This window comes from Leucoraja erinacea, chromosome 3 (assembly GCF_028641065.1).
Source record: "Leucoraja erinacea ecotype New England chromosome 3, Leri_hhj_1, whole genome shotgun sequence".
In the NCBI taxonomy this organism is placed as follows: domain Eukaryota; kingdom Metazoa; phylum Chordata; class Chondrichthyes; order Rajiformes; family Rajidae; genus Leucoraja; species Leucoraja erinaceus.
This window is the reverse complement of record NC_073379.1, coordinates 104874015-104900592: the sequence shown is the minus strand read 5'-3', so window position 1 is coordinate 104900592 and position 26578 is coordinate 104874015. Positions and strand designations below refer to the sequence as shown.

Here is a 26578-nt window from a genome sequence, read left to right as displayed (position 1 = left end):
AGATACTTTCCGCAATATTTAAAACTTGGTGCTATCGTGCTTATTTTTCTCACATTCTCTCATGACAGAGAGATAAACTATTTGCCCATCAAGCTCAATCCAATTCTCAGATAAGTCCTGTCAATCCCATTCCCCCACTTATTTATCTGCAAACGATTCTCTAACAGGTGCAAATTAATACCCACCCCCAACATGCTCCTTCCACTAGGGGTCAGTCACAGAGCCAATATCCCATTGAATGGTGGAGCAGTCCCGATGGGCTGAATGGCCTAATTCTGTTCCTGCGTCTTGAACAAGGGATGCTGCAGCTCCTCAAATGTCTGTTTAAACAGCAGAGACAAATAAAATAGTAGCAAAAGATAAATTTACCACCCTCCTAACCTCACTTCTATTAACTCCATTTATACCTCACGCTGCCTCGGCAAGGCCAGCAGCATAATCAAGGATGAGTCACACCCTGGCCACTCCCTCTTTTCCCCGCTCCCATCAGGTAAAAGATATAGAAGCGTCTAAACGCACACCATCAGATTCAGGGACAGTTTCTAACCAGCTGGTATCAGGCAACGGAATCATCCTACCACAACCAGAGAGCAGTGCTGAACTATTATCTACCTCTATGGCCACCCTCGGGATATCCTTGATTGGCCTTTGTTGACTTTACTTTGCACTAAACGTTATCCCCCATATCATGTATTATTATTATTAGTTATTATATCGTTATTATACCTTTATTATTATACACTGTAAATGGTTAGTTTGGAATCATGTATTGTCTTTCTCTGACTGGACAGCAGGCAACAAAAGCTTTTCACTGTACCTCGATACACGTGACAATAAACTAAGTATTGTTGGACAAAATTAGTGTTCAAAGGGTCTCTTTAACGAAACTGCACACTAACACAACAGCAAAAAAGTAGAAATCATCCCTGTTCAACTTAAGTGATGTGTAGGAAAGAACTGCAGATGCTGGTTTAAATCGAAGGTAGACACAAAATGCTGGAGTAACTCAGCGGGTCAGGCAGCATCTCTGGAGAGAAGGAATGGGTGACGCAGAAACATAGATATAGAAAATAGGTGCAGGAGGAGGCCATTTGGCCCTTTGAGCCAGCACCTCCCTTCATTATGATCATGGCCGATCATCCACAATCAGTAACCCGTGCCTGCCTTCTCCACATATCCCTTGATTCCGCTAGCACCGAGAGCTCTATCTATCTTTTAAATTCATCCAGTGAATTGGCCTTCCTTGGCAGAGAATTCCACAAATTCACAACTCTCTGGGTGAAAACGTTTTTTCTCATCTCAGTTTTAAATGGCCTCCCTTTTATTCTTAGACTGTGGCCCCTGGTTCTGGACTCCCCCAATATTGGGAAAGTTTTTCCTGCATCGAGCTTGGCCAGTCCTTTTATAATTTTATATGTTTCTATAGGATATCCTCTCATCCTTCTAAACTCCAGTGAATACAAGCCCAGTCTTTCCAATCTTTCCTCATATGACAGTCCCGCCATCCCAGGGATTAACCTATGCTGCACTGCCTCAATCACAAGGATGTCCTTCCTCAAATTAGGAGACCAGAACTGCACACAATACTCCAGGTGTGATCTCACCAGGGCCCTGTACAACTGCAGAAGGACCTCTTTACTCCTATACTCAAATCCTCTTGTTATGAAGGCCAACATGCCATTAGCTTCCTTCACTGCCTGCTGTACCTGCATGTTTACTTTCAGTGACAGGTGTACAAGGACACCCAGGTCTTGTTGCACTTCCCTTTTTCCTAACCTGACACCATTGAGATAATAATCAGCCTCCTCGTTCTTGCCGCCAAAGTGGATAACCTCACATTTATCTACATTATACTGCATCTGCCACGCATCTGCCCACTCACTCAACCTGTGCAGGTTTCAACCCTGAAACCTCCTAGCATCCTCTTCGCAGTTCACACTGCCAACCAGCTTTGTGTCACCAGCAAATTTGCTGGTGCTACTTTTAATTCCATCATCCACTGGCTCTCTTTCATCTATTTTACTTGTCACACCCTCAACAAATTCCAGAAGATTAGTCAAGCTGGATTTCCCCATCATAAATCCATGCTGACTTGGACTAAATCTTTTTACTGCTATACAAATGCATCGTTATTACTTCTTTAACAATTGTCTCCAGCATCTTCCCCACCACCAATGTCAGGCTAACTGGTCTATAATTCCCCATATTCTCTCTCGTTCCTTTCTTGAAAAATGGGATAACATTAGCTACCCTCCAATCCGCAGGAACTGATCCTGAATCTATAGAACATTGGAAAATGATCACCAATGTGTCCATGATATCGAGAGCCACTTCCTTGAGTACCCTGGGATGCAGACCATCAGGCCCTGGGAATTTATCAGCCTTCAGTCCCATCAGTTTACCCAATACTATTTTTCGCCTAATGCAAATTTCTTTCGTTCTTGCCGCCAAAGTGGATAACCTCACATTTATCTACATTATACTGCATCTGCCACGCATCTGCCCACTCACTCAACCTGTGCAGGTTTCAACCCTGAAACCTCCTAGCATCCTCTTCGTAGTTCACACTGCCCAGATCATCTGTCTTCCAGTGCATCGGGAAGATTAGTTCTGTCTTCATTAAGGAAGACACAAACAAAGTACCTGTTCAACCCTTCTGCCATTTCCTTGTTCCCCATAATAATTTCACCTGTTTCAGCCTTCAAGGGACCAACATTTGGCTTTACTCATCTTTTTCTCTTAACATACCAAAAACATATTTTACTATCCTTCTTTATATTCTTTTACTTCATCTTTTCACCCCGTATTGCCCTTTTTGTTACCTTCTGTTGTCCTTTGAAAGTTTCCCAATCCTCTGACTTCCCGCTACTCTTTGCTATGTTGAACACCTTTTCTTTTAGTTTTATACTGTCCCTAACTTCTCTTGCCAGCCACGGTTGCTTCTTCCTCCCCTTAGAATCTTTCTTCCTCTTTGGAATGAAATGATCCTGCATCTTCTGGATTATGCCCAGAAATTCCTGAATTTGCTGGTTCACCGTCATTCCTGCTAGGATCCTTATCAAGTTGACCTTGGCCAGCTCCTCTCTCATGCCTCCATAGTCCCCTTTGTTCAACTGCAACACTGGCACTTCTGATTTAACCTTCTCCCTCTCAAATTGCAGATGAAAACTTATCATATTATTGTCACTTCCTCCAAGCGGTTCCTTTACCTTGAGTTCCCTTATTAAATTTGGTTCATTAGACAACACTAAATCCAGAATTGCCTTCTGTCTGGTCGGCTCCAGTACAAGCTGCTCTAAGAATCCATCTCGGAGGCATTCTACAAACTTCCTTTCTTGGGGTCCAGAACCACCCTGATTTCCCCAGTCTACCTGCATATAGAAATCTCCCATAACCACAGTGGCATTACCTTTGTTACATGCCAGTTTTAACTCCTGCTGCAACTTGCACTCTGTATCCAGGCTACTGTTTGGGGGCCTGTAGATAACTCCCATTAGTGTCTTCTTACTCTTACAATTGCTCAATTGTATCCACAGCGACTCTACATCATCAGTCCATTTGTCACCCCTCACAAGGGACTGAATTTCATCCCTCAGCAACAGAGCTACCCCACCTCCTCTGCCCACCTGCCTGTCCTTTCTATAGGACGTATAACCCTGAATATTCATTTCCCAGTCCTGATCCTCCTGCAGCCATGTCTCTGTAATCCCCACAACGGCATATCTACCAATCTCTAACTGTGCCTCAAACTCATCCACTTTACTTCTTATACCTCGCACATTCATATATAACACTTTTATTCCATTACCTACTGTCCCGTTAATTCTGGTGTCTTTCTTAATTTCTCCTCTACTCTCTCTTTAACTCCACCCTTGTATTTCCAACTTGTCTCCCTTCCCCCCACTATTTAGTTTTGGGTCAAGACGTTTTGTGTCTGAAGAAAGGTCGCGACGCAAACGTCACCCATTCCTTCTCTCCATTTTGTGCCTACAACTCAAGTGATATTGGGGAAGCGTCTTTGTAACGGCTTTTCATTTTGCAACTAATGTCACTGGAAAATAAGTACATAAGAAAGTTGTTCAGCCCGAGGTGCCTGCTGGGCCCTTCAATACCATCATTGGTGATTTTTTTCAATCACATTGCCACTTTCCTGCACTAGACTCATGTTTACATCATGGAAATGAACTGATTTGAGTTTGTTTGTTTTTTGCACCTAAAAGAACCATGCACCTTGTATATATTTTTAAATTAAACGTATTATTTCTTGCATTGGTGATTTATCCCTCTTGAAATATTTTTTCAGATCTGCTTTTGCGATTTACATCTCCACATTGATGAGCCTCAGTCCCCATGAATAATAGACTATCTGTTCCTATGTTTCACGCCTAGATCATGCTGAAGGCGGACAATCGCTTTGCAGAAATTCTGGTGGTGCGGCAACAAATAGGAATAAACTTCCCAGCTTCCAACTCTCCAAGTTTGCGGATGACACAAAGGTGTGTGGCAGTGTGAGCTGTGAGAAGGATGCTTTGAGGATGCAGGGTGACTTGGACAGGTTGGGTGAGTGGGCAGATGCATGGCAGATGCAGTATAATGTGGATAAATGTGAGGTTGTCCACTTTGGTGGCAAGAACAAGAAGGAAGATTATTATTTGAATGGTGTCAGATTAGGAAAAGGGGAGGTGCAATGAGACCTGGGTGTGCTTGTACATCAGTCACTGAAAGTAAACATGCAGGTACAGCAGGCAGTGAAGAAAACAAATTGCATGTTAGCCTTCATAGCGAGAGAATTTGAGTATAGGAGCAAGGAGGTCCCACTGCAGTTGCACAGGGTTCTGGTGAGACCGAAGTTTTGAACTCCTGTGTGCAGTTTTTGGTCTTTGTTTTTGTGTGCAATTTTGGTCTCCTAATTTGAGGAAAGACATTATTGCTATTGAGGGAGTGCAGTGTAGGTTCACCAGATTATTTCCCGGGGTGGCGGGACTGATATATGAAAGAATAGGTCAGCTGGGCTTGTTTTCACTGGAATTTAGAATGATGAGAGGGGATCTTATGGAAATATATAACATTCTTAAGGGATTGGACAGGCTAGATGCAGAAAAAATGTTCCCGATGTTGGGGGAGTCCAGAACCAGGGGTTACAGTTTAAGAATAAGGGGTAGGCCATTTACGTCGGACTGAGATCAGGAAAACCTGTTCCACCCAGAGAGAATTTGTAGAATTCTCTGCCACCGAGGGCAGTGGAGGCCAATTCACTGGATATTTTCAAGAGAGTGAGATTTAGCTAACGGAATCAAGGGATATGGGGAAAAAGTAGGAACGGGGTACTGATTATGGATGATCAGCCATGATCACATTGAATGGCGGTGCTGGCTCGAAGAGCCGAATGGCCTACTCCTGCACTTATTTTCTATGTTTTCTAACTTGAAATTTAACATCTAAAAACGATGAATGGAAAGTGATTTCCTCTGTGTCTGCTGTTACTCTGAACTCTAACCATTTCCTAAATGCATTTATGATTTCTAGCTCCCTTGAAAAAAATTCCCCCTTCTTTCAGAAGTATTGAAACATAGGAGCAAGAGCAGGCCATTCAGCCCATCAGACCCAATCATGGTTGTACCTCTATCTCAATCCAGTAATCCCGTGTTATTATGAACCTCTTTATAAGGGATTTTGGTTCTGGTAGATGGACCTGCCGACTTTGCCCGCCAGGTTTCCAGACCGGGTTGCTCATGCCACCCCCAGCCCCCACTGCCTTCCCATTTGTTTCCAGGCTGGACCTACTGCTGCCATCACCAGCCCTCACAGCTCCCTCGGCAGCTTCCAGGCCCAGATAGGGGAGGGGAGAAGAGAGAGTGACCGGGGTGAGATTCATTTCCATGCAGTGCAAATCAACAGAGCTTCCAAGAACTTCTTGTCTATTATCTCAGAGGTTTTTGAGGATAGCAGTTAGGATCGCCTGGACCAACCTTTTACTTGGACGATCTCAGCATTTGCTATTTTTATTTAAGTTCATCTGTGACTTTGACATTAGTTAATTGATCAAGGTCACTTATTGGAAGTCATGTTCTCCATTTGCTCATGTTTACGAGTTCAATCAGTTTAACTCTGTACGGTGAACTGAGGAATCTGATTTTTCAGCTGTAGAATAAGAGATACCAGTTTGAAGTCACTCCTGCAATTGTGGAGGATTTGTGTGTGTCCCTTTCCTGAAGTCTGTGTGAAGCTGAATTGATTTGCAGTGAGTGAAAGGAACCTTTAATAAAGCACGGGATGCATATATTAGAAGGTGAATGGATAACAATGCGTTGGTCTATTACAATGTGTTTGCAGTTTTCAGTAAGACAGTTACCATGTACGTAACAGCAAGTTCAGGCTTTCAGCACATGCAGTACGCGTCCAAATAGAAAACACCAGGACTTAATGACAGATCTGCTAGTAAACCCATAAGATATGATAAGGTACTTTTTTGAGAGATAAAAAAAAAATAAGAGCTTAAAATACTGGCAATAGTATCAGTGGCAAGAACAACAGAATGCACTTTTTAGGTCAATGACTGCATCAAAATAGTTTTTAATTATTATTGTTTCATTTATTTATTTAAAGCCTAGAGCATAGAAAATAGAACAGTACAGCACAGGAATAGGTGCTTGAGCCAACAATGTCTCTGCTGAAAATGATGTCAAGATAAATGAAATTCAACTGCCTGTACATGCTTGTACATGGTCCATACCCCTCCATTCCCTGCATATCAATGTGCCTAATCAAAAGCCTCCCAAATGCTCCTATTGTATCGAACTCCATTACCACCCCTGGCACACCTATTACGTAAAAAAATCTGGTTTGCACATTTCTATTAAAGTTTGCCCCTTTCACCTTAAAACTAATCCCTCCAGTCTTTGACATTTCCACCTGGGGATAAAGCTTCTGACTGTCTACCCGATCTATGCCGCTCGCAACATTATATACATCCATCAGGTGTCCCCTCAACCTCTGGCATTTGAAAGAAAACATGGCAAGTTTGTCCAACTTCTCCTTGCACTAATACCGCGTAATCCAGGTAACGTTCTGGTAAATCTGTTCTCCACCCTCTCCAAAAGCTGCACATCCTTCCAGCATTGGGGCAACCAAAACAGCACAGAATACTCCAAGTGTGACCTAACCAAAGTCTTGCAGAGCTACATCTTGACTTCTTTCCTCTTGCACTCAATGTCCTGATCATTGAAGGCAATGATATGCCTTCTTTATCATTCTATCTACTTGTGTGTTACCACTTTCAGAGAGCTGTGGACTTCCACCCCAGAACCCTCTGCACATCAATGCTGTAGTAATGCCCCTGTCGCACTTAGGAAATCTGAATTGTATTCTGTATTGTATTCAAATTTATTGTCATTGTCTCAATTTGAGACAACGAAATGAATTTCCCTTACAGGCAGTATCATAAAAAAAAATAAAAAAAAAAAAAAAAAAAAAATCATTAAAAAAATGTCCAACAGAAACCTCTGGAGACTTTGCCCCACACCCAAGGTTTCCGTGCGGTTCCCGGAGGTTTTTGTCAGTCTCCCTACCTGCTTCAACTACCTGCAACCTCCTGCAACCTCTGGGAACCGCACGGAAACCTTGGGTGGAGCGCAAAATCTCCAGAGGTTTCCGTTCAGGTTTCCTAAGTGGGACAGGGGCATTAGGGTCCTGTCATTGATCATTTACCTTTCCTTTACAAGCTCCATCTGCCATTTCCTCACCCATTTCACCCATTGTATACATTGCAGCCTTCCTCCACTGTCCACAACTCCAGTAATCTCGGTGTCGGCTGCAAAGTTATTAACCAACACAACTCGATGTATGTCCAAGTCATTATATATACCACAAACAACAGAGGCCCCAGCATAGATCCCTGTGCAACTCCACTGGTCACAGGCCTCCAGCCAGAATATTGATTTTCCACCTCAGTGTTCATCTTCTATGAATAAACCAGTTCTGAATCCAGATCAACTCACCGTGTATCCCGTGAACTAAAAAGTTTTAAGTGCATTTGAAAGATTTTTGTTTTATTTTTTCATAAATTCATGTTCATAAGTGATAGGAGCAGAATTAGGCCATTCGGCCTATCAAGCCTACTCCACCATTCAATCATGGCTGATCTATCCATCGCTCTCATTCCCGTTCTCCTGCCTTCTCCGCGTAACCCCAGACACCCGCACTAATCAACTTATCTCTGCCTTAAAAATGTCCATTAACTTTGCCTCCACAGCCTTCCTTCAGTGGCAATGAATTCCACAGATTCACCATCCTTTGACTAAAGAAATTCCTCCATATCTTCCTAAAGGAACGTCCTTTAATTCTAAGACTAATATAATTGTGCGTTCTATTTTTAGTTGCGTTGCAGGATTCTGAATGTGATAGGAAGGGGTGTAGCTCTGACATTTTTCAAAGGCAGGGTTTGTTCAAACTCACCCACATGACCTAATTATATCATGAAGGGCCTAAGCATTGCTCAAGGCTGTGACGATCAGGAGCCTTTTGTCCAGTGTGTTTTCTATTCAACAGGCGTTCAGTAAGAAGACAACAATTCTATGTCTAAAGGGTGGAAAACACTTTTTCAGCAAAATTGAAGCCTATACCTTCTTCTTGATTAAATGTCATTAAGTGTACAGTGCCCTCCACAACGTTTGGGACAAAGATCCAACATTTATTTATTTGCCTCTGTACTCCACAATATGAGATTTGCAATAGAAAACAATCACTTGTGGTTAAAGTGCACATTGTCAGATTTTGATAAAGGCCATTTTTATACATTTTGGTTTCACCATGTAGAAATTACAGCAGTGTTTATACATTCCCACCATTTCAGGACACCGTAATGTTTTGCTTCACAGGTGTTTGTAATTGCTCAGGTGTGTTTAATTGCCCCCTTAATGCAGGTATAAGAGAGCTCTCAGCACCTAGTCTTTCCTCCAACAGGGGCAGCTGTGGTAGTGCAAGGGATGAATGTTGAAATTTGCAAAAGAACAAATAACTATTTGGCAGTATATACAGTGGAACTCTACGCTATTTTGATGGCAGTTCGGTGGATAGAACAGGTGCAACCATGCAAAATATTAATTTGTAGCGACTCATTAAGGGGGCAATCCAGAGTATTGGGTCTGGTGCATCCCATAGGTGGCCTGACCTAGTGTATGAAATTCTACTACTACAATACAATACAATACAATGGTTTATTTGTCACATTGCACAAAAAGTGCAAGTGAAATGACACTATTAAGCCAAGTAACAAGGAGGGGCAGTGACGTGACTTTGTTGTGGGTCCCAGCACACATTGGTGTGCTAGGAAATGAAAAAGTGGATAAATTAGCAAAAGAGGCCGTTAAAAAAAGGAACATAGAGGTAAACCTACAATTATCCAAATCTGAAGGAAGACACATTGTGTGGAAGAAAATAAATCAGGAATGGCAACAATACTGGGAACAGGAGACAAAGGGGAGACACCTCTATTCGCTACAAAACAGAGTGGGCATTACAGCAAGAAGAGGGGGGAACAGGAGAGAACAGGTAGTATTAGCAAGATTGAGGATAGGACACACCCACCTGAACAGCACATTAAAAATGTTGGGAAAACACCCTACTGGGATGTGTGAGGAATGCCATCAGCTGGAAACAGTTCAGCATGCTCTAGTTGCATGTAGAAGATATGCAACAGAAAGAAGAGTTTTGATCAATGAAATGAAGAAAATTGGAATGACAGATATATCAGAAAAGAACATTCTAGAGTATGGAGGGGAAGGAAAAGGAGTAAATTTGTTGTTTAATTTCTTGAGGGCCTCTGGCCTTATAAAAAGGATATAAAGTAAAGACACGAGGACTGTGGAGTGAAGCCAGAAGGTGGCAGCAATGCAACATTGTGGATGCCGGCTGCCGTAAAACTCCAAAGAAGAAGAAGAAGAAGAAGAAGAAGAAGAAGAAGAAGAAGTCTTTCCACCAGTCTTTCCATCACCTTTGGAAACTTTTATTGCTGTTTGTCAACATGAGGACAAAAGTTATGCCAATGAAAGTCAAAGACGCCATTATGAGACTGAGAAACAAGAATGCAACTGTTGGAGACATCAGCCAAACGTTAGGCTCACTAAAATCAACTGTTTCGAACATCATTAAGAAGAAAGAGAGCACTGGTGAGCTTACTAATCGCAAAGGGACTGGCAGGCCAAGGAAGACCTCCACAGCTGATGACAGAAGAATTCTCTCTATAATAAAGAAAAAACCCCAAACACCTATCCGACAAATCAGAGCACTCTTCAGGTGTGGATTTCGCCACTGTCTGCAGAAGACTTCATGAACAGAAATACAGAGGCTACACTGCAAGATGCAAACCACTGGTTATCTGCAAAAATAGGATGGCTGGGTTACAGTTTGCCAAGAAGTACTTAAAAGAGCAACCACAGTTCTGGAAAATGGTCTTATGGACAAATGAGATGAAGATTAACTTATATCAGAGTGATGGCAAGAGCAAAGTATGGAGGAGAGAAGGAACTGTCCAAGATCCAAAGCATACCATCTCATCTGTGAAACACGGTGGCGGGGATGTTATGGCCTGGACATGTATGGCTGCTGAAGGTACTGGCTCACTTATCTTCATTGATGATACAACTGCTGATGGTAGTAGCATAATGGATTCTGAAGTGTAGAGACACATCCTATCTGCTCAAGTTCAAACAAATGCCTCAAAACTCATTGGCCGGCGGTTCATTCTACTGCAAGACAATGATCCCAAACATACTGTTAACGCAACAAATTAGTTTTTCAAAGCTAGAAAATTGTCAATTCTTGAGTGGCCAAGTCAATCGCCCGATCTGAATCCAATTGAGCAGGCCTTTTATATGCTGAAGAGAAAACTGAAGGGGACTAGCCCCCAAAACAAGCACAAGCTGAAAATAGCTGCAATACAGGCCTGGCAGAGCATCACCAGAGAAGATACCCAGCAACTGGTGATGTCCATGAATCGCAGACTTCAAAGCATGCAAAGGATATGCAACAAAATAGTAAACATGATTATTTTCATTTACATGACATTGCTCTGTCCCTAACATTATGGTGTCCTGAATTGGGGGTGGACTATGTATAAACACTGTTGTATTTTCTAAATGGTGAAACCAAATGTATAAAAATGGCCTTTATTGAAATCTGACAATGTGCACTTTAACCACGTGATTTTCTCTATTACAAATCTCAAATTGTGGAGTACAGAGGCAAATAAACGGATGATGGGTCTTTGTCCCAAACATTATGGAGGGCACTGTAAATATCAATTCAATTACAAAGTATATTTGATCAATCTCAGCTTTTTGCAATTAATGAACTTGGGGAAAGATGTCCGACATGTTGTATTCCCCTTCTTAGGAGAGAGCTATCAACCCTCAGACTTTATTGTTTTCAAAATAAGACAACGGAGAGCTTATTTAAATGGGAAATCGTTAAAATAGTGATATTTAGCGATTTCTGAACAGAATTAAATTGATTACATTTCATGATCTCACAGAAAGAAAGAATTCAGAGAATGCCTGAACCTGAACTCCTTGAAAGTATTTGGTCTTACTTGAGGAGAATATATTTGAAGTGTTGTAGGCAAAAATAAATATTACGGCATGGAACTACATTTGGAGAAAAATAAGCAGGCTCTTTCTGTACCATAAGTTACTGTATTCTTTTGTTTCAAGTCCCTGGTTGGACCAGAACTCAAAGTATACAAAGAGTTTGAAAACTGGATTGCAAAATGTCTTGAAACATTGCAACAAATGAAATTAAAATATTATTTACATAGAAATTTACCTCATTGATCTTAAGAAATTAGTGTCACTCAATGTAATATTGCACTGCAGGTTCCCCGCGTAACAATTGTTCAAGTAACGGAAATTAACACTCACAGGCTTCACATATTACTACCCAGATATTTAAGACATTCTTGACTAAGTGCAGACCCGTTGGGTCTGCTCCCCCAACACAATATTCCACCACTCACCCGTTCCCCCAATGCAATATTCAACCACACCCATAGCCCCCAACTGCACAGGCACAGCTCATTTCTCCTCATCCCCCAGCATTCCCTCCCCCTCCGCTTCACCCTCCCTCTTCTTTCCCCTCTCCTCCTCCCCTCCCCAATCCCTCCCTCACCTCCCCCCCCTCTCCTTTCCCCCCCCCCAGTCACTCCCTCCCTCCCCTCCATAATTCCGCTCCCCCTCCCCACCCCTCCTCCTATACCCTCTATCCCTCCACTCTCCTTCCTCACCTCCCCAGGATCTTTTCCCTGTCCTCCTTCCCTCCCTCCCTCACCTCTCCCTCTCTCTCCTTTTCCTTACCCTCAGTCCATCCCTCCCTCAATAACTTATCTCCCCTCCTTATCCCCTCCTATCTCATTACCCCCCACTCCTCACCTCCCCCTATCCTCTCCCCCCATATCCCTCATCACCTCCCCCACTGCCCTTCTCTCCCTCTATTCCCCAATCCCTACTTCCCCCCCCTCTCCCCCTTCCTATCCCTCTATTCCCCCTCCTCCCCCACCAGACATGAGGCAGGAAAAAAACTGAAAAAAGAGGAAGAGATAGATTTCTCCGTGGATTTTGAAATTGGGCCCCGCTGCAAGGCCTCCCCGCAGCGGTTTCGATACCTCCTGGATCACCGCATAGAACCCCGGCCGTGGCCTAGCGGGTCAGACGAAGCGGCCGAAGGCGCCTGCAGCTGGGCACCACGGAGGCCGTGAAGTGGGCTCTGCCACTCGGCACACCTGATGCGCCTGCAGACGCAGCTCCAGCCGGCGGAGTTTTAGTGATGTTCACTCTGCTCCTTCAGCTTTATATTCTCCTCGCCGGGCAGGAGAGGAGACCAATCTGCGTGGCGGTGACTGACAGGAGAGGAGACTAATCTGCGCATGTGCGGTTTTAAAGATTTTTAACCTTAATAACTTTTAAAATATACCATCGATCGGAACAAAACTTGTTGTCCTTGGAGCACAGGGGAATGGTGAGTAAGGTGGCAAAGAACCGTAGCGCTATCATGTACCGTTTTTGCGCAAATAGAAAAAAATGAAAAATCAGAAGAGCACAAATTAGAGTTTTAGTTATTTATGGAAGATAATACCTCTCATGGAATTTATGTAAAAAAAAGTAGATGCATGAATGCAACATTAATTTTTTCTCACCTTGTGTTTCTTGATGCAGGCACAAAAGGCGAGGATTTGCATTCCAGAAAATCGCATTGCAGACCATTTTTGAGGAAGGCAACCCTGCCATAATGGGGAGATCACTTGTATATTTATCTGCATCTTACATTTCAATGACTGTATCTTTACCCAGTCTCCGTGGATTGTCACCTTGTCGTGGTGGAGAAGCTTGTGTGGTCCTGAGATCCTGAGAGCGATGCTGACTAGAGCTATGCTCCTGGTGTGGCCACCCATGGCGGTAAGGTCGATGGAGAAGACTCTGACAAAGAACAATCCAACCAAGGCCTCATCGGTGAAACAGGCGGAGGATGATGGCTGACTTTAGTGGAGCGTCACAACGGCTGGGAAGGCTGCAGCAGAAAAAGGGCCCGTCTTAGACTCTATGCCACTGGATCCTGACCCAGATCTGTCAAGGACCGTGGGATGGCTGTCTGTGCACCAGTCTCCCCACGTTAAACAAAGTCACGCACGGGTGTCTTCCATGAGGACAGTCATACTCGTTTCGAGTGACTTCCGATGACCTTTATTAGCTTTCATTGCAAAAAGATTTGAGTATAGGAGCAGGGAGGTTCTACTGCAGTTGTACAGGGTCTTGGTGAGACCACACCTGGATTATTGCGTACAGTTTTGGTCTCCTAATCTGAGGAAGGACATTATTGTCATAGAGGGAGTGCAGAGACGGTTCACCAGACTGATTACTGGGATGTCAGGACTGTCTTATGAAGAAAGACTGGATAGACTTGGTTTATACTCTCTAGAATTTAGGAGATTGAGAGGGGATCTTATAGAAACTTACAAAATTCTTAAGGGGTTGGACAGGCTAGATGCAGGAAGATTGTTCCCGATGTTAGGGAAGTCCAGGACAAGGGCTCACAGCTTAAGGATAAGGGGGAAATCCTTTAAAACCGAGATGAGAAGAACATTTTTCACACAGAGAGTGGTGAATCTCTGGAACTCTCTGCCACAGAGGGTAGTTGAGGCCAGTACATTGGCTATATTTAAGAGGGAGTTAGATGTGGCCCTTGTGGCTAGGGGGATCAGAGGGTATGGAGAGAAGGCAGGTATGGGATACTGAGTTGGATGATCAGCCATGATCATATTGAATGGCGGTGCAGGCTCGAAGGGCCGAATGGCCTACTCCTGCACCTAATTTCTATGTTTCTATGTTTACCCAGCACTTCACTAAATGTGTTTTAATTGCAAGCATATTATTTCCTTCATCAAATTTCTTACCAGTTACTTGCACTGCAAGTTACTTACATGATGGGAATTAATGATTGAACTTTAGTTTATTATATGTTATCTATGTGTTACCAGGCCTGTAAAGGGCCTGTCCCACTTGGGCGACCTAATCCGCGAGTCCAGAAGGGTGTCTTCGACCTTCAAGCTCGAGGGCACTCGCCTGGAAAGCCTCGGGCTGGATCGACCGGCCGCGTTGAAACCGCGAGCTGCATCTACCGACCGCGCTGCACACACACACACAAACACATCGCGAAGGTGGGGGCCAGGGAAAGCGGAGGAGCGCTGTCTGCACGATGAAGAGGAAGGTAAACGGCTGCCACAGAGTTAGTCCTTTAGAAAGCGCGGGGGGGGGGGGGGGGGGAGAGAAGAAGAGGGAAAGGGAGAGAAGGGGAGAGAAGGGGAGGGGGAGAAGGAGTGGAGACACTTTTAAGAAGTTTAATAAAGTTTAGCGGACATTTTACCTACCAATCAAAATGGCCGGACAGCGAAGGAGATGGCCTACGGCTGCCCTCGACTGCCTGTAAGTAAATAACGACCCCATTCCGCTGCACTACGAGTGAAAATGACCCATGCCGACCAAACTTTACTCGCGGAAATGTTTTCAATATCCTGAAAAATGTTCCACGGCCTAGCTGAGGCCGCGAGTAGGCGGCAACCCCCCTCGACCATGAAGGAGAGTTCCAGCCACCTCATATGACCTCCTAGGACATCGTGTCCACCATGCTGCGAGTTTGAGTCCAGGGCAAGCTCTTCTAAACTCGCAGCTTAGGTCGCCCAAGTGGGACAGCCCCTTAATGCTGCTGTAAGCAAGAATATCATTGTTCCATTGTCAGTACATATGACAATTAAACACTTGTCTCTTGTCTGGTAAGGCTCAGCTTTAAATTGTGCAGTTACAGCATTTGCTGAAGATGATTTCCTTGAAGTGCATTTATTTTGAGTTGATTTGTAATCTTTACAGGAGCTGCCAAGGGCATCGCTGGAGCAGAGAGGGATTACTCACCAGAAACTCTCCAATGACTAGCACCCTTACCAGGATTTCCATTACGGTGCATTTGGTGTTGATTTACGGTCTTGTATCTGAAAGTGCTTCACAAATATCATCATTGTCCCAAGTACAAGTACCAAACATTCAAAGAACAATTTAGTACAAAACTATTATTTGCCAAGCTATACTGAGAAAAACTAACAAAATAAATAATGCTAAATTTGTTATTAATTTCACCTGTGTTCAATCTTCATGTCGCTCATTTCTTCTGTAAACAATTATAATTTCCACATGCATATGGGACTATGTTAATGGTCATAACAATGAAATCTCTGTTATGGAAACTGACTTCTGTGATATAATGTGTTGTTCCTTTTTTGGAAAATTAGGTACTCCAATGAAACAAAGGAAATTCAACTCAAAAAGAGAGCAATAGAAGAACTGAAGACACAAAGTGCAGGCATAGCTGGTCAGGCAGCTCCTCATTAGTCCGAAGAAGGGTCACGACCCAAAACATCTTCACGATCCTATCCATCTTCTCCAGAGATGCTGCCTGATCTGCTGAGTTAGCCCAGCACTTTTGGCAATAGACAATAGGTGCAGGAGAAGGCCATTTGGCCCTTCGAACCAGCACCGCCATTCAATGGGATCATCCACAATCAGTGTGGATGATCCCCATATCCCTTCCCATATCCCCTGACTCCGCTAACTTTAAGAGCCCAATAAAGCTCTCTCTTGAAAGTATCCTTTAAACTTTAAATTTGACCCAGCTCCCTGTTGTCCAGTTGAATTGTCAATTGTCAAGGCTCTTGGCCTGTACTTGCTGGAGTTTAGAAGGATGAGGGAGGATCTCATTCAAACAGTGAAAGGCCCGGATAGAGTGAATGTGGAGAGGATGTTTTCACTAGTGGGAGAGTCCAGGACCAGAGGCCATGGCTTTATTGGTTTATAAGTTCTAAGAGCAGTATTAAGCCATTCATCAATGCATAAGTTCATGTGATGGTTCATGTTATATGACTCTATAACTGTATGTGGAGGAAACTGGTATGTCTGAAGGAAACCCACTCGGTCACAGGGAGAATGTAGTCATCACACAAACAGCAGCGAGGGTCAGAATTGAACCCGTGCCTCAGGTGCTGGTTCTGTCAGTTTTAACTCTCCATCTCACTTTCTCTGCCACTTAATGAAGAGTATAATATTATAGCTCTTCTCTCTCAACTTTCAACTACAACTCATTTTATCCCTATCATTCAATATTCTAGGTGACTAAATTCTAGCAATTGGTCATTTTCTTTTGATACAGAGAAATGTAGATTGAAAGATGGGGGTGGGGAGGGGGGGGGGGTAGAATTCTCATGTTTTAAGTTGAGAAACTGCATCAGGAGCTAAGTGTTCTTGTCAATGAAACAAAAAAGAAAATACCATACAGGCACAACAAGTACTGTAATTAGTAAACCAATGGTTTATTGGTGTTTATTGCAAAGGAGGTGACACTACACCTGAAGAATCGCAGATAGTTAATTATGGAGCTATATATTTACGTTTAGATTCAAGTTGATTTTCATATGCACGAGTATGGTGTTATACATGTACAATGAAATATCTTGCTTGCGGCAGGATCTCAGGCACATGGACTTAAACGCACAAAAACAGTGCATATATTATACATAAAACACTAAAAGATAGACGACTGTGCAATAAAAACCCAAGACATTTGTATAAAAACAGACTTTTCTCTAATTGTGCTTTTGCACTAATATTTTGTTTTTTGCACTTAAAATTATATGGTGTTCATGTATAATTTGTTTTTCTATGCTAGTTTGAGTACATGTGCCTGCAATACCGCTGCAAGCTATATTTTTGCTGTATCTGTATCTCATCTCATTTATTTTAGGCTTAAGACATGCAGCGTGAAAGCAGGCCAGAAAGGTGAAAGGCTTGGATAGAGTGGCTGTGGAGAGGATGTTTCCACTAGTGGGAGCGTCTGGGACTAGAGGTCAGAGCCTCAGAAGTAAAGGATGTTCTCATAGGAAGATGAGGAGACATTTCTTTAGTCAAAGGATGATGATTCTGTGGAGGCCAAGTCAGTGGATATTTTAAGGCAGAGATAGATTAGTACAGGTGTTAGAGGTTATGGGGAGAAGGCAGGAGAATGGGGTTAGGAGGGAGAGATGGATCAGCTATGATTGAATGGCAGAGTAGACTTGATGGGCCGAATGGCCTAATTCTACTCCTATTCTTTTTATGACCACACCAACCTGTGCCGACTATATAGATTCAAGATTCAAGTGAGTTTATTGTCATGTGTCTCAGATAGGACAATGAAATTCTTGCTTTGCTTCAGCACAACAGAATATGGTAGGCAAGAATACAGAACAGATCAGTGTGTCCATGTACCCTTATATAAATATATACACACATTAATAAATAAACAGATAAAGTGCAAATAAATAGATAATGGGCTATTAATGTTCAGAGTTTTGCATGAGTTGAGTTTAATAGCCTGATGGCTGTGGGGAAGGAGCTATTCCTGAACCTGGATGTTGCAGATCCATGTATCTGTGATAATAAACCTGATTTCAACTTCCTTAGCACAGGATCTTTTCAAGCAGCTGCAGCAGATCACTGCCACATCTCCAAATTCGATGTTCACCACTAGATCACCTAGGCACTGCAAACAAAATTACTTCTCTGTCTAACATGGCTGCTTTCACAAAGGTGCTGGCAGCCATTGTATGGACCCATCTGTCCACAGGAGCTCCCTTTAATAACCCAGACTTGCTCATCAATGGCCAGAGCTTCCATTCCCACAACGGCAGGCCTCTGTGGATGACAAGGAGCATGTCCTCAAGATGAGGGAGAGACAGGCTTCTGGGAAGCACACACAACCTTTTGCCACAGAAGGTAGTGGAGGCCGAGCCAATGGATATTTTTAAAGCAGGGAAAGATAGATTCTTGATTAGTATTCAGCATTCAGTATTTACTTTCATGTCATTTTCACCGAGTACTTACATACACAGAAGAAACAAAAAATTGTTTCTCAATCAGTTCCCGTCAGTGCAGTTAATAAAAACAGAATAAATACATAAAGCTTTAAAATTAAAATTAACATATCTAAATTAGGCCTCAAAATTGAAATAAAAACAGACATTCAGACCGAACAGTGGCTTTGCTTTGACAGGTGCCCAGTTGTCAAAGTATGGGCGAGGTTAGATGTGTCGGTGTTTGATATATGGGGAGGGGACACAGTCCGTTAACCAGTCTTATTGCCTGTGGGAAGAAGCTGTGGAGCATCCTGTTGGTTTTACAGCTGATGCTCCTGTACCTCTTCCCAGATGGCAGAATGGAGAAGATGTGGTGTGATGGATGATTACAGAGCTCCGTATGTTACAGAGAAAGGTTGAACAAGTTAGGGCTTTATTCTTTGGAGCGCAGAAGGCTAAGGGGGGACTTAGAGGTCTTTAAAATGATGAGAGGGATAGACAGAGTTGACGTGGATAAGCTTTTCCCACTGAGAGGAGGGAAGATGCAAACAAGGGGACATGACTTGAGAATTAAGGGACTGAAGTTTAGGGGTTTAACATGAGGGGGAACTTCTTTACTCAGAGAGTGGTGGCTGTGTGGAATGAGCTTCCAGTGAAGGTGGTGGAGGCAGGTTCGTTTTTATCATTTAAAAATAAATTGGATAGTTATATGGACGAGAAAGGAATGGAGGGTTATGGTCTGAGCGCAGGTATATGGGACTAGGGGAGAATACGTGTTCAGCACGGACTAGAAGGGCCGAGATGGCCTGTTTCCGTGCTGTAATTGTTATATCGTTATATTATATGGTTATTTGATAGGGGTCCTTAATAATGGGGATGGCTCTGCAGATTAGTACGGATGTCAGGGGTTATGGGGAGGAGACAGGAAAATGGGGTTAGGAAGAAGCGATAGATCAGCCATGATTGAATGGCGGAGTAGACCTGATGGGCCGAATGGCCTAATTCTGCTCCTATCACTTACGACCTTATTATCCTTTTCATTTTGAGGGATTCAAGACCATCTGAGAGGGAAGAATCCAGGTGGAGACTTGACTTCCCTGGATCTTACATCAATGCATCCTCCAGCAAGGCAGCTGAATGCAGACCCTAGCGCCAGCTACGCACTGGGAACATGGAGGGAAATCATGCAGTGAGATTTTGTTGCCAGATTAGTCCAAGAAACGTGGATCTTCATCCGGCTTTACTCGGTAAACTCACCTGTTGAAATCTGGTGCCAGAAGAAGAGGTGTACAGAGACCCAGAGCCTACGGATCATTAATCACGGAGCTACAGGGTCAGTGGGGAAAGGAGGATGTCTTTGTTCAGCATCCACTGATGGAGCAAAGGGATGAGCATTGGCCACATAAGATAAAAGGGTCTCGCTAGAAGGCAGGTCCTTTTTATAAGTAACAAGTGCAAAATAACATTTCTCAATGCAAACTATGCCATCCTCCCCTCATTACAAATCTCAGCAGCAATACAGCAATGGTCAGCCAGGAGAATTAGGCCATTCGGCCCATCAAGTCTACTCCGCCATTCAATCACGGCTCATCTATCTCTCCCTCCTAACCCCCTTCTCCCCATAACCTCCAACACCTGTACTAATCAAGAATCTATCCATCTCTGCCTTAAAAATATCCACTGACTTGGCCTCTGTGGCAAAGCATTCCACAGGTACATCACCCTCTGACTGAAGACATTTATCATCTCCTTCCTAAAAGAACGTCCTTTAATTCTGAGGCTACGACCACTAATCCTAGACACTGCTATTAGTGGAAACACCCTCTCCACATCCACTCTATCCAAGCCTTTCACTATTCCAAGTGTTTCAATGATGTCCCCCCCCCTCATTCTTCTAAACTCCAGCAAGTACAGGCCCAGTGCCAACAAACGCTTTGTCATAGTTCCTGGCATCATTCTCGTAAACCTCCTCTGGGCCCCCTCCAGAGCCAGCACATCTTTCCTCAGAAATGGTGCCCAAAATTGCTCACAATACTCTAAATGCGGCCTTACCAGCACCTTTTAGAGCCTCAGCATTACATCCCTGTTTTTGTATACAAACCCTATTGAAATAAGTGCTAGTGTTGAGTTTGCTTGCAGATTCAACTTGCATATTAAGTTGGTGCACAAAATCCCCTGATTTTACAACATAAATGATTTGTTCCCAACTTTGCTTCTTGATGAATAGCACCTTGTGTTAACTCTGTGACTCTGCACAAGGTCCACTTTCATTCCATTAGTTCCAATTTTCAGGCCAAAATATTCATAATATTCATGGCCTTTTGGACTATTGTTCAACACTGATGGTACTAGTCAACACAGCTACAGCAGAGAGTGAGATTCACAAAATCAGGCATGCTCAGGACTTTGGTGGTGCTGGACTGGGCAATTAGCTTAAATGACATTAAATTAAATTGCACCAGTGTGTACTGAAATCCATTGTTCACATGAAGCTCAAAGGTTAATGGGATACATACAGTAAATGGTACACATACAGTCATGTTAAATACATGAATAATTAAAACAATATATGCAAAACAGCAGAATGCTGCAACATTCCGAGTAAATCTGCAAAATCTGAGCAATGCAAAACTAATATTAACATACAATAATGGAATAACTGCATGAAGTAGAGTTAAGAAGACCTGGCCAATGAGGCACCAAAGAGGTAATAGGTTCAGGATTTAGATAACGGTGGGGAAGAAGCTGTTCTTAAGTGTGGATGTCCAAACTTTCAAACTCATGTGTCTTTTCACAGAAAGGAATGGCTAGGAAGACGGGCACTCCTGACAATACTTCCAGCCTTCCTGATGCACCAATATGGACTGGATGGAAGGAACTGATGAGCATGTGATGGACGGGGAGGTGTTCAGCACTCTTTGCAGGTTCAGGTGGTCAAGAGCAAAAGTGTTGTCATATCAGACGGAGATGCATCCGGTCAGAATACCGATGTATCAGAGAGAACACCTAGGTTTTGTACGGTAACTCAGTACACGTGACAATAAACTAAATGGACATGATCTACCCACCGCTGAAATATTATGTCATTTTCTCCTCCTTTGTGCATTGCTGTCATCTCACAAGAGCACACAACATTGTCTGCATCTGTAGATGTTTGAGAAAATCCTTGTGGACATGCCAGATCTTCTCAGATGCCAAAGGGGCTGGTGCACTTTCAGTATCACCACATCAATGTAAAGAGACCAGGTTAGGTTGCTAATGAAACACGGGTTAATGCCCCTGTCTCACTTAGGAAACCTGAACGGAAACCTCTGGAGACTTTGCGCCCCGCCTAAAGTTTCCATGCGGTTCCCGGAGGTTGCAGGTGGTTGCTGGAGGTTGCAGGTAGTGGAAGCAGGTAGGGAGACTAACAAAAACCTCCGGGAACCTCACGGAAACCTTGGGTGGGACGCAAAGTCTCCAGAGGTTTCCGTTCAGGTTTCCTAAGTGGGACAGGGGCATTAGGTTGCTAGTGAAACAAATGCCTAAGAACTTGATACTCTCGACATCTCCACCACAGTTCTACTGATGAGCACAGAGCTGTTTACCCTCTCACTTCCTTAAGTCAACAACTATCTCTTTCATCCTACTCACATTAAGGGCCAGGTTGGACAAAAAAAGCTGGAGTAACTCAGCGGGTCAGGCATCATCTCTGGAGAAAAGGAATAGGTGCTGTTTCTGCTCAAGACCCTTCTTGGTGTCCTGACTATGGGATGTTATACTTATTAATACACAAATACACTTTTATTTCAAAAAGCAAAATATTTGAAGAAGTCAACTGATCAGTCTGGTAGGATCCTGATCCAAAATAACATCTGCCTATTTCCCTCCACAGGTGCTACCTCCAGCACTTTGATTTTTGCTCAAGAATCCAGCATCTGTAGTCTACACATCAATCAATGCACTTTAAAAAAATGTTATACAGTATTATAGTAAATGCTGTAATGTTCACAGTAAGTTTAAAGGAAACTCTGGAAAACGGGTCCCTTATCAGTTTAAAAAAGTGCAGCAACCGATTCCTTTGCAGGATTTAACATTGGTATCTGCAGCAGTTATGGCAATTGTCTGCAGTTTCATCTTGCAGTGTTCTTTGCTGTCAGTAGCTTGTTGAGGGCAGCACAATGACGCAGCTGCCTGCCGTGGCTCATCCCATGAAAGTCTTCTGAAGCACAACTGGTGCTTGACTTGACATTGTAGTGATCTGGCACCCACACTGCAACTGGCCCCTGCTCCGACCACAAGCCACACACGTACAATAACTTGCGATGGTTTCAATCAAAGATACCAGAGGAGGTTTTAATCCCAAGGGCACGACATCCTCCAATTAACACTTCAAGTCTTGCAAGATGTGGCAGTATTTTTTCCTCTCAATATATTTTCAGATACTTTTATCAATCAGTCCAGGCCAGAGTTGGAGGTCAAAGCTCTCATCTCCACTGCTAGACATGAACTCAGCAAAGACTGCATTTATAATGGTGATCTCCATCTGCGCCACTGGGGAAGGAGCAGGTTATCACATCTTCTGGTTCATTACTTCTGCTCTTGTTTACGTGGTACTTGACATGTTGAGAGATCGGAAGGTTTGCTGCCGAGCGTTGTGCAATGTGTTTGTTCTGGTTAAATCAACAGCACAATGCTGGCTGGATGGATGCTGCAACCTTAACATGACGAGTTAGCACAAATCTTTATGTGCTCTTTTCATTGTATTGAATTGTGCAGGTTACTCATCTATCATAAGCCCCACATCAATCTTCTGGACTCCAGCAACGTGTTAGATATGTTAACAATTCCCCCATTGTCTCAGTCCTCTCAAGGCAATATAGTACATCCATATCTGGGCCATTTCTTTTTAATACAAACAACATCTCCTCGCCTAAAGGTACACAAAATTTCTGGAGAAACTTAGCGGGTGCAGCAGCATCTATGGAGCGAAGGAAATAGGCAACGTTTCGGGCCAAAACCCTTCTTCAGACTAATTTCTTCAAGATATTTTTGCTATATTCAAAAGTATAAATCTTGGTCTTTTTAAACAAATGGTAAGAATCGTAAAATTCACATTTAATATCGGAATAATATTATTTCATTGTTTCCTCGGATTATTTTTGGACTGGTTACCACACAATGCAACAGTACATCTTTGCTATAGTTGTACAGCTGACCCTATAAAATAGTAAATACTGGAACAGGAAACATACTACACATGGACAGGGAGCATCTGTGGAGGAAAATAGATGATGTTTTGGGTCAGGGCCCGTCTTCAGATTGATGGGAGTAGAGAAGATTGAGCTGATAAGAAGAGGTGATGGGTTGGGGCAAGAGCTAGCAAGTGCCCGTAGATCAGGCGAGGTTGGATGACAAGAAGCTAGGAAGCCAACCTCCATTTGGACCTGCTCAAATATCACACACTGAGGTAGCAAACATTTGATGTAGCTTGTCCCATCTGCTGGAGAGGGGAGGGCTTCAATATTGCAGGTACAAGGTTTGGTTCATGCTGTAGAGTCAATAGCTTTGGTTTTCATTTAAGTTTAAACGACAGCAACTGTGCTGCGAAAATTAATATTAAATAAAAAATTAGATATCCAACACTGTACTCACACAATACATATAAAATGTTTAAAAACTACAGACCTTACAAACCAAGATGGGAGGGGTAAAACAAAAAAATTGACATTGAATTTCGACAATTGCAATACAACTGCACATCGCCACACCCAAGAGTAATTGTCAAAAAGGATGGCTTTGACTTCACCTTTGAACAAAGCAGTAACATTTCTAGTATTTTTTTTACTGAGATAGGGGATATTTCTCGTTGGTTTGTGTGGATAATCTATTTCACAATACTCAAATAGTTCACCTATTTATACATTAGCTGCAGTGAATTACCCACCCTGTCCAATTTTACTTCACAAGGATTTAATTTGTAACTGGGGTTAATTGGAATTCTAGTGTTTTCTGATATGATTTCGAGATTGATCCCTGGGATGGCGGGACTGCCATATGAGGAAAGATTGAAAAGACTAGGCTTATATTCACTGGAGTTTAGAAGGATGAGGGGGGATCTTATGGAAACATATACAATTATAAAAGGACTGGACAAGCTAGATGCAGGAAAAATGTTCCCAATGTTGGGCGAGTCCAGAACCAGGGGCCACAGTCTTAGAATAAAGGGGAGGTCATTTAAGACTGAGGTGTGAAAAAACGTTTTCATCCAGAGAGTTGTGAATTTATGGGATTCACTGCCACAGAGGGCAGTGGAGGCCAAGTCACTGGATGGATTTAAGAGAGAGTTAGATAGAGCTCTAGGGGATAGTGGAGTCAAGGGATATGGGGAGAAGGCAGGCACGGGTTATTGATAGGGGACGATCAGCCATGGTCACAATGAATGGTGGTGCTGGCTTGAAGGGCCCAATGGCCTCCTCCTGCACATATTTTTCTATGTTTCTATCTATTAAAATGAAAGAACTGCAGGTGCTGGCAATCTAAATTATGTAAATGTTGGAAGCATTCATCAGTTTAAGTTGCATCTATGGAGAAAGAATTAGAGATAACATTAAGATTTGCGACTTTGAACTGAACCAGGAATAATAGAAATCAGCATGTTTTAATTTTCAGAGGATGGTCAGAGCAAATTGACTATCTGTCTGAGTGAATGACTCAAGTGTGGTGGTGACTGAAAGGTAGGGATGAACCTTCATTGCAGTCATGTCTCTGGAGGAGATATGACTAGCAGGAGATGAATGAGAATGGAGAGGGGAAAAGAAAGTAGTGCTCAGGCTGTGAGATGCAGGATAATACAGTTACTGGAGATCTGAAATAAAAGAGAATGCTGGAAGTAGCCCAGTGGTCAAGCAGGTTCTGTGGAGAGAGCTAGCTACAGGCTGATGACCCGTAGCTAGCTCTCCTCCTGCACCTAGTTTCTATGTTTCTCAATCTTATATTTGTTATCAAAGATCAAATTGGGCAACACACTGGCACGGCTGGTAGAGCTGCTGCCTCACAGCACCAGACACCCTGGTTCAATCCTGACCTCGGGCGCTGTGTGTGTGTTCAGATTGCATATTCTCCCTGTGTCTGCACGGGTTTTCGCCTTTTTCCTCCAAAATTCCAAAGCCGTGCGGAGTTGTGGGTTAATTGTCCTCTATAAATTGCCCCTAGTCTGGAGTGGATGTGAAAGTGCTATGATGGATACAAGGATATGCAGGCACAGATACAAGCCAAAATGCTGGAGTATCTCAGCAGCATCTCTGGAGAAAATGGATAGGTAGCAATTCGGGTTGGGGTCCTTCTTCACACTGTAGGGTCCTGAAAAATAGTCACCTGTCTATGTTCTCCACAGATGCTGCCTGACCTGCTGAGTTACTCCAGCACTTTGCACTGGTGTAACATAAAACTGGTGTGAATGGGCAATCAATGATTCATATGGACATGGTGGGTGAAAGGAAATGCTGGAAATATCCATCAATCAAATTGCCATAGAGGGAGTGCAGAGACGGTTCACCAGACTGATTCCTGGGATGTCAGGACTGTCTTATGAAGAAAGACTGGATAGACTTGGTTTATACTCTCTAGAATTTAGAAGATTGAGAGGGGATCTTATAGAAACGTACAAAATTCTTAAGGGGTTGGACAGGCTAGATGCAGGAAGATTGTTCCCGATGTTAGGGAAGTCCAGGACAAGGGGTCACAGCTTAAGGATAAAGGGGAAATCCTTTAAAACCGAGATGAGAAGAACTTTTTTCACGCAGAGAGTGGTGAATCTCTGGAACTCTCTGCCACAGAGGGTAGTTGAGGCCAGTTCATTGGCTATATTTAAGAGGGAGTTAGATGTGGCCCTTGTGGCTAGGGGGATCAGGGGGTATGGAGAGAAGGCAGGTACGGGATACTGAGTTGGATGATCAGCCATGATCATATTGAATGGCGGTGCAGGCTCGAAGGGCCGAATGGCCTACTCCTGCACCTAATTTCTATGTTTCTATGTTGTTCTATGACAGCAAGTGTTGCAGGGCCTGTTGGGCCATGGGGGCATGAAAACTCTTAATGCTTCAGCTAGTTACTTGCATATATGTCTTCCAGCAGGGGGTGCCAGATAGTAACAAACATGGACATGTTTTCTAAGCC

General features: G+C 43.2%; 1 long non-coding RNA gene across 1 annotated transcript; it reads left to right on the top strand.

The window, feature by feature from the left end:
• Positions 1-15150: 15150 nt before the first annotated feature.
• Positions 15151-21537, top strand: LOC129695905 (uncharacterized). The gene is made up of 3 exons (XR_008723251.1): positions 15151-15316; positions 15411-15564; positions 21219-21537. It is a non-coding gene; the product is annotated as an uncharacterized LOC129695905 (long non-coding RNA).
• Positions 21538-26578: the final 5041 nt, after the last annotated feature.